The sequence below is a fragment of the Lissotriton helveticus genome, chromosome 5_1 (assembly GCF_964261635.1).
Source record: "Lissotriton helveticus chromosome 5_1, aLisHel1.1, whole genome shotgun sequence".
Lineage (NCBI taxonomy): Eukaryota > Metazoa > Chordata > Amphibia > Caudata > Salamandridae > Lissotriton > Lissotriton helveticus.
The window spans coordinates 64,007,476-64,017,587 of record NC_136065.1 but is presented as its reverse complement, the minus strand read 5'-3'; the positions used below and the strand labels follow the sequence as shown (position 1 = coordinate 64,017,587).

Here is a 10,112-nt window from a genome sequence, read left to right as displayed (position 1 = left end):
CACCGATGCACCCACCACACAGCTCCACCGATGCACCCACCACACAGCTCCACCGATGCACCCACCACACAGCTCCACCGATGAATCCACCACACAGCTCTCCGATGCATCCACCACACAGCTCCACCGATGCACCCACCACCAAACTCCACCGATGCACCCACCACACAGCTCCACCGACACAGCTCCACCGACGCACCCACCACACAGCTCCACCAACACAGCTCCACCGATGCACCCACCACACAGCTCCACTGATGCACCCACCACACAGCTCCACCGACACAGCTCCACCGATGCACCCACCACACAGCTCCACCGACACAGCTCCACCGATGCACCCACCACACAGCTCCACCGATGCACCCACCACACAGCTCCACCTACACAGCTGCAGCGATGCACCCATCACACAGCTCCAGCGATGCAGCCACCACACAGCTCCACCGACACAGCTCCACCGATGCACCCACCACACAGCTCCACCGATGCAGCCACCACACAGCTCCACCGATGCAGCCACCACACAGCTCCACCGATGCAGCCACCACACAGCTCCTCCGACACAGCTCCACCGATGCACCCACCACCCAACTCCACCGATGCACCCACCACACAGCTCCACCGACACAGCTCCACCGATGCACCCACCACACAGCTTCACCTACACAGCTCCACTGAGGCACCCACCACACAGCTCCACTGATGCACCCACCACACAGCTCCACCGACACAGCTCCACCGATGCACCCACCACACAGCTCCACCTACACAGCTTCACCGATGCACCCACCACCCAACTCCACCGATGCACCCACCACACAGCTCCACCGACACAGCTCCACCGATGCACCCACCACACAGATCTACCTACACAGCTCCACTGATGCAACCACCACACAGCTCCAACGATGCAACCACCACACAGCTCCACCGATGCAACCACCACACAGCTCCACCGATGCAACCACCACACAGCTCCACCGATGCAACCACCACACAGCTCCACCGATGCAACCACCACACAGCTCCACCGTGGCACCCACCACACAGCTCCACCGAGGCACCCACCACACAGCTCTACCGAGGCACCCACCACACCGCTCTACAGCTGCACCCACCACACCGCTCCACAGCTGCACCCACCACACAGCTCCACCGATGCACCCACCACACAGCTCCACCGATGCACCCACCACACAGCTCCACCGATGCACCCACCACACAGCTCCACCGATGCACCCACCACACAGCTCCACCGATGCACCCACTAAGCTCCACCGATGCACCCACCACACAGCTTCACAGATGCACCCACCACACAGCTCCACCTACACAGCTCCACCGATGCACCCACCACACATCTCCACCAAAGCACCCACCACCCAGCTCCACCGATGCACCCAGTTCCATAGATGCACCCACCACACAGCTCCACCGATGCACCCACCACACATGCCCCCACTACACATGCCCCCACCACACAGCTCCACAGATGCCCCCACCACACACCTCCACCGATGCACCCACCTCCACCGATGCACCCACCACACATGCCCCCACCACACATGCCCCCACCACACAGCTCCACAGATGCCCCATCACACAGCTCCACCGATGCCCCATCACACAGCTCCACCGATGCACCCACCACACAGCTCCACCGATGCACCCACCACACAGCTCCACCGATGCACCCACCACACAGCTCCACCGATGCACCCACCACACAGCTCCACCGATGCATCCACCACACAGCTCCACCGATGCATCCACCACACAGCTCCACCGATGCATCCACCACACAGCTCCACCGATGCACCCACCACCCAACTCCACCGATGCACCCACCACACAGCTCCACCGACGCACCCACCACACAGCTCCACCAACACAGCTCCACCGACGCACCCACCACACAGCTCCACCGATGCACCCACCACACAGCTCCACCGATGCACCCACCACACAGCTCCACCTACACAGCTCCACCGATGCACCCACCACACAGCTCCACCGATGCACCCACCATACAGCTCCAACTACACAGCTCCACCGATGCACCCACTACACAGCTCCACCGATGCTCCCACCACACAGCTCCACCTACACAGCTCCAGCGATGCACCCTCCACCCAACTCCACCGATGCACCCACCACACAGCTCCTCCGACACAGCTCCTGATGCACCCGCCACACAGCTCTACCTACACAGCTCCACCGATGCACCCACCACACAGCTCCACTGATGCACCCACCACACAGCTCCACCGACACAGCTCCACCGATACACCCACCACACAGCTCCACCTACACAGCTCCAGCGATGCACCCATCACACAGCTCCAGCGATGCAGCCACCACACAGCTCCACCGACACAGCTCCACCAATGCACCCACCACACAGCTCTGCCGATGCACCCACCACACAGCTCCGCCGATGCACCCACCACACAGCTCCGCCGAGGCACCCACCACACAGCTCCGCCGAGGCACCCACCACACAGCTCCGCCGAGGCACCCACCACACAGCTCTGCCGATGCTCCAACTAAGCTCCACCAATGCACCCACCACACAGATCCACCAATGCACCCACCACACAGCTCAGCCCTGGCACCCACCACACAGCTCCGCCGTGGCACCCACCATACAGCTCCACCGATGCTCCAACTAAGCTCCACCAATGCACCCACCAAACAGCTACATCGATGCACACACCACTCAGCGCAACCACAGCATCACTGGTTCAAATATGTTCTTTCAATTTTTCAAGCTTTCACGCTTTATTACAAATCACAAAAATATGTTAATATTTCACTTCTGTTCTTGGATTTTCGTCACAATAAAAAACACTGAACATAATCTTCACAAATGTTATTTACAAAAGTTTAAGCTATTGCCATTACAAATTAAATAAATTATTTAAGTATTAATTATTTAAAAAAATTAAAAGCCATTGTTATTTGTAATATCAATACATCTAAGTCACGTAAATACAAAACATGTTGCATTGCAAATGCTATAGGTGTCACATTTGCGAAAGTTATAACTATTGGCATTGTAAATGATAAAGCTATTAATTTAGCTATTTTAAAAAAAACACAAATAAAAATAATTCATTTATAACACCAATAGCTCAAACTTTCCTAATGCGAGCCCTATTGCATTTCCATTGCTTGTTTAATCACTGAATACGCTAGCTGCACAAATTTAGCGTGTTCTGAAGAAACGTATTATGTCACCACCATGATGATCTGGAAACCTACACCTGTTTTCATATGCCTTTTTGTCTCATCATTACAAGTAGATCCAACCCATCACAGATTCATGAACACAATAAGCACCTTCTTCTTGTGACACTCAGACTAGCCTATTGGATACTTATATATGTCCTCTAGTGTAGACAGATTAAATACATTGTTGCATAAGGTCCTGAAGAATCGCGAGTGAATTAACGTAAACGCGAGAAACATGTTGACCAGTACAAACACACACTGACCAACACTAAAATAGGAACATTGCATTCCATCAAGTGCTGGTTATCACACATTTTTATTAAGACAGGAGTTTCTCATATGTACTCCCAGCCTTATTTTAACTCACATTCATGTCTACACAACCCTGGCCCCACACCCGCACTTCACAAAACGGCTGTTGGATAAAAGATCTCCGATAAAGTGCCCCTTTTTGAGGTGAGCCTGTTGGGTATTGCACCGCCGACCCAACGAGGAGCAGCCCAGATGATGAAGCATTACACCTGAAAGGGTGTGTGAGGGCATTACAATCCAACAAAATGGATGCCCAACTGTGACCTCTCTGAGACCAGTGGCACCACAACACTAGTGTGACTCATACCTTTCTTCTCCTGAGGAACGGCACAGCCTCCATTGTCTTCATATTTTCCTAGCGCCTCGCATCGTTAATGAGATGCGAGGTAGGCGTTCCCGACTGAAACTCAGCGGGAATAAGCGCTAACAGGGCTACTCTCTATTATCTAGTAATTCGCTAACAAGTTTATCGGCATTAAATCTAGCGCTAACCAGGTATTTCGCCGGTTCCATTACGCCTGATAAAATCACGACTTAGAAATGTTTTGCATGGGCGGTGTATCATAATACTAAATCTACCTCTCCCTATTTACAAAGTTTTCTCTAACTGTTGGTTATATCGCTGGTATTCCTGCGATATTTTATTCCCATCGCCGGGATTTTTATCTCCTCTGTGATGCGCGTTGTAAATATTGCGCTGACTGGGTGATAGAATCCTGCGTTAGGCGGCGTTAGAATTATGCACGCTATAGGCGTAAAGCGATAATTATTGCTGCCGCTTGCTGATATGCCCAATAGTAAGTACAAAAGCCTACTACATATACTAGTGGTTAGAGTTCTATATATACAAATAGTAAATTCACACAGGTATGCCTGTCATCTTCTCTGGATGTCAGATGGCTTCGGACAGCGGTGTGTTTTGGTTACCAAGGCGGTACCCTCATTATCCCACATTTATTTTGATTTTTTTAAGTTGCCTTTTTGTTTAGTCATTGATCTGTGACACTTTGTAACAGGCGAAGCTGTAGTCTTAACGATATATATATATATATAGAGAGAGAGAGAGAGAGAGAGAGAGAGAGAGAGAGAGAGAGAGAGAGAGAGAGAGAGATATATATGGAGGCTTGTGATTGGATGAGACATCGGGCAGTTGGGTCTCATGGGATATGTAGTTTCAGGTTGTTAGTGTTTTGATTGGCTGCTGTGCTTTCGCTGTAAATAAAGAGAAGCCCAGTCCTCGCCTCTCTGCCGTCAGCTAGAAAAGTTTTCATTCACGTTATTAAATCATTCGGCTTCGGAAGCTTTGCTCTTCCCTCTTGTTCCACCCTTGCGCGTTCACTTCTGGGCGGGGCTTCATTCGGGCCTCTTTCCACAGCCGTTAGTGCTTGTTTTCAAATTTCTAGAGCATCTACGCTAGGGACCCCGGAAGCGGAAGCTGCAGGCCATGAGCGGGGCAGTGTGACGGTTTCGTTGGATCGCAGGTCGCCTACGCCGTGTCTGGGGTCTGCACGGCCCCCCTTCCACCCCCGGCCCGGAGGGTCAGCTCCAGCCTCCTCCGAGCTCCGGCGCGGGTCGTCCTCTTCGGTTTCCAGCCGCTTCCGGGTGCCTCTGCTCGGCGCGCTGCTGATTGGTGCAGACGGATCTTCCGCCGGAGAATGGAACCAATGAGTGCGCGAGTCTCTAGTGTCAATCCCGGTGAGGGGGCGGGACCTCCAGCATGGACTCCTGTGTTTACCTCCTGAGCTGGACCTTTAACTCCACTTCAGGGGGCGCTGGACACTGGACCCCGCTGGACACACCGGCCCCCGCTGCAGACCCTGACCGGTTAATTGTGGGGGAAGAGCTGTGTCTTACTGGTGAGTGTTTGAGGCCTTAATTCCAGCCACACATAAAGCAGGAGGACTGAGCTCCAAGCTGTAAGCTATTTATTTATTTATGCAATTTTATATAGCGCTTACTTTACCCGAAGGTGTCAGAGCGCTTCACAAAAGGATCAATAATGATATACAGGAACAAAATACAAGAGCAAACAATAAGTTACATGGATCAAAAGTGACAATAGTGAGCAACCAAGATACATGAGGTAGCAATCGGTGCATTATAGGAGAAAAAAGGGATAAGGGTGCAAGTTACAAAAACGTACAAAATACAAGTAGAGGCATAATACTGCAATAGAAGGCAGACACTCCAGCACAATAACAAACGATATGTAGGCAAAGGTGGCACTTGTGCAAATCTCTAAGACAAACAAAACGTGCGAGGTCCTATAACTGGGCTCCCGCTCGTCTTGGAAACTGCAAAATAATGTTCTTCTCATTGTTTGCATGAGTGAGACGGGAGGGCATTTGGCAGCTAAGTCTTGGGCAGGCTGTGGATGGCCAGGTGAATTCTCTCTGCTCCTTGGTGTGATTAACAATAATTGTGACTGCTCGAGGAGGGGCAGATTATAGAGATGCTCCTAAAATATGAAGCGATTCCTGCTACCCTGAGGCCTATAGAACTTGGGTATTCTTTGATCACAGTGTTGGGTGCTTTCACAAAGAGGGTGGAATATAGGTCTCCAGTTAGTCATCTGTATGGCAAGTATTGTCCTACCAACGTTTACGACAAAAAAAGAGATTACATTTTATGATCAAGATTATCTAGACATTTTTCGAGAAGTTCAAAAAACACCTTTGTCTTCCCCTCAACCTTAATAATCATAACTCCTGGCTTCAACAGTCTAAATTTAAAGTTTACATGACGTAGTCTCATTCTTCAATCCATACATTTCTTTTAGCAGTGTCATACGAGAAGTTTGTGGTTTTTTGAACATCCAGTCCTTCAGAATTAAAGTTAGTTGGTGACTTGTGAATAGTTGTCACCTACTGATGGTGTAAGATACGTACTTTCACAGGTCTCGTTTGATCACATGTAAAGATCCAAGGAAGCAGTTGTAGTTAAGATGATTTATTGAGCAGCACAGCATCCAGTCCTGACACAGCAGGACACAGGTTACAACTGACTAACAGTGGAGAATGCTGTATGAGCAAAGCTCTGTTAAGAATGCAGAGTTAAAAGGAAACACAGCATGGCTCATGCAGTTAAAGAGGTACAAGCATAAATAATATAGGCACTTAATAATAACAGGATATAACACACCTCCCTCATTAAATGAAAATGAAAGGAGTAAGGCTGGGAGGGCTACAGACCAAACAAAGGAAAGAGAAAAAACAGCTATACAAAATCTTGCAAAGAAACTGGTCTTCTTCTGATTCGCCTATCGTCTTTGATCCTTGAAGCTACAGAATCAGAAAATGAATCAGACCCACCATCAGAAATGTAACCTCTATCAGTAACAGCGTGAGGTTGGAATTTAGACACATCTTGAGTAGGACATTTAGCAACCCTGCCTGAGTTCCAAACCTTGCCATCCTGAGTAACAACTGAGTTACTGAAAACTCTTTTGATTTGAATAGGTCTGCCAAACTTACTCGTACCTTTGGTGACTAAGAAAGGTTTTAAGATTCTTACCCAATCCCCAACACACAATTCATGCTCTCTTGTTTTCCACTTCTTATTGTACCAAACTTCAGATTTACTTTGTTTCCCACTTACTCTCTTTGCAACTTCCTTGACATCTACATTATTTTGTACCAGAGCTTCACATTTTTCCTTGAACCACCAAGGGCACGTGTCTGACGCAGGATCCCTACCTTTGAGTAGTCTGAACGGACTAATCTCAGTAGTGCTATGGGGAGTTATACGATAAGTCCAAAGTTTCTGTCTGATACGGTTTAACCAATCCCCTTTCTCTTTGATGGCATCAGAGACAAAACCCTTTAAAACACGGTTGAAACGCTCAACCTGCCCGTTCTCATGTGGCTCGTAAAGAGATGTACACATGTGTTTGATGTTGCAGGATTGTAAGAACAATTTCATTTCAGCGGAGACTAATTGCACCCCATTATCAGAAACCAATACCGAAGGACAGCCTTCCCTAGCAAAAACTTCTTTAAAAAAAGAAATGACAACTTCAGAAGTGATTTTGGCTACAAATTTCACTTCTGGCCACTTAGAGTGGTAATCCACAATGACCAATGCAAAACGTGAACTTTCTGGCAACACTTGGAAGGGTCCTGAAATATCAAATGCTATCTTGCTCCACGGAAATTCTGGCCATTTCACTGTCTTAAGAGGTGGAACATGTAATTTTAACATCTTGTCGCTGTTACAGCACTCATTGCATTCTCTGACAGTACGGTCTATGAATCTATCCATTCCAGGCCACCAGAAATGTAACCTTATAATACGCTTCATGGCCGAGATTCCCGGATGGGTCTTGTGTGCTAATTTGAGAATAAGTTCTTGCACCCCACTTGGTGGAATACATTTTTCAGATTTGAAGAACAAATCCCCTTCACACCATAACTCTTCTGCTATGTTGTAAAATGGTAGCAGATCATATTCAACGTTATTCTTGCTGGGCCAACCTTCTAGAAGGTATTTCTTCAGCTTAACAAATTTCTCATCCTTATTCTGGCATTCTAACCAAAACTGTTCAGAAATATCTTGATACTGGGGAGATACTAAATCTGTCAATCCTAACACAAAATCAACTTCAGAAAGATTATTCACATTGTCTACTTTACTTTCACACGGAAGACGTGACAAACAGTCAGCAGTGACATTTTTCTTCCCTGGAATATATTCAACCTTAAAATTGTACTCCTGTAGCTTGGATGAAAGACGTGCAATCCTAGCTGTCGAATTCCAACCACCCCCGGCTGATAGGATATGCACCAAAGGTTTGTGGTCCGTTCTTAGAATAAACTCACTGCCCCAAATGTAAATCCTATAGTGTTCAATGGCCCACACACAAGCAAGCAACTCACGTTCAATAACCGCATATCTGCGTTCAGTTTCACTCAAAGTTCTGGAGGAGAAAGCTACGTTCCATTCTGCAACATCATCAGTTTGAGATAGCACACACCCAAGACCGTACAAACTTGCATCAGTGGTGATGATGCATTTTTTCCCAATTCTAAATGGTTTCAAAGTCGGGGAATTAACAATATCATGTTTGATATCTGTAAAAGCTTTTTCCTGTTCAGTTTCCCATACAAAATCGTTGCACTGTCTTAACAGTTTTCTTAAAGGTTCCATCTTGGTGGCAAAGTTCACAACAAATTTACTATAGTATTCACACATCCCGGAGAAAGAGAGAAGTTGTTCCTTATTCTTTGGGGCTGGAGCACAGAGGATGGCCTCAACATTAGATTTTTTAGGAACAAGACCTTCCCCCGACAAGGTGTGACCTAAGTATTCCACCGACTTCCTAAAAAGTTTGCACTTGTGTGCTTTGAGGGTAAGGCCAGATTTTTCTAATCTTTTGCATACAATACTCAAATGTGAACTATGTTCGGCCTCATTTTTTGAGAAAATTAAGATGTCATCCTGAAAGCATTTTACGAATTTATCAAGATCCCTAAAAATTTGAAACATAATACGTTGGAAAACGGAGGCAGCGGATGCTAATCCAAACGGCATCCTTCTATATTGAAATAGTCCCATAGGGGTAATGAAGGCTGTATATTTCTTGGAATCTTCAGTAAGCTCAATTTGATGATACGCAGATCTAAGGTCCAAGGTGGAAAAGATCTGCGCACCATCAAACAAGGAAACCAGCTCATTAATATTGGGGAGTGGATGACAGTCTATAACAATATTAGAGTTTAAAGCCCTCAAATCAATGCAGACCCTCAATTTCTGGTCAGGTTTGCGCACCAAAACGATGGGCGAAACCCACTCTGAAGATTCAATGGGCTCTATAATACTGTCCTTGAGTAGGTCATCCAACATTTCTTTTAGCTCATCCCTAACATTTAAAGGAACTCCCCTAAGCTTTTGTTTGACTGGGACAGCACCCTCCTTGAGAACAATTTTGTGTGCAAAATTTTCCAATCTTCCTAAACGGTCACAGAAAACTTTATTGAACTTTTCAGACCATGAAATAATTACATCATCCTTTCCATTAACATCAGAAACAGAGTTGATCATATCTTGTTCACTACAAAGAGAGATGGGATCCTTGGCACGTGGATTCAACGTGATGCCAAGTTCCCATTGATCATGCCAACCCAGAACATTGACTCCTTTGATAGCTATATAAAGCTTGATTTGAGCTGATCTACCTCTGAAACATAAAAGAACATCAAAGAAACCTTCAATATCGATAGTATTTCCATTGAAACTTTCAGCTAAAATGTCTGAAGGTTGTAAATCAGAAATATTGCAAACACTTGTTAACTTTTCGTTAAAATATTCTTTGGTAATAATTGTCCATGGAGATCCTGAATCTACCATAAGTTCAATAGCAATACCTGAGACATGAAAAGTACATTTGGGAGATTTCTTAGTGGTTGATCCAAGAATAGAGACAACATAGCCACGTTCAACTTCATGTTGTACTTCAACCACCCCAACAGAAGATACCTTTGAGGAAGAGGGAGTGACAGATCGTCCAGAACGAGGTTGAGAATTGTACCTCCTTTCTCTACATACGTTGCTGAAATGTCCTACCT

General features: G+C 47.0%; 1 protein-coding gene across 1 annotated transcript in view; it reads left to right on the top strand.

Annotated features, from left to right (window-relative positions):
• Positions 1-4,976: 4,976 nt before the first annotated feature.
• DHX16 (DEAH-box helicase 16) overlaps positions 4,977-10,112 on the top strand; it is a 102,062-nt gene continuing 96,926 nt past the window's right edge. Inside the window, exon 1 of the mRNA XM_078641709.1 lies at positions 4,977-5,405. The gene's annotated coding sequence lies outside the window, so the exon portion shown is untranslated. The remainder of the gene's footprint in view (positions 5,406-10,112) is intronic.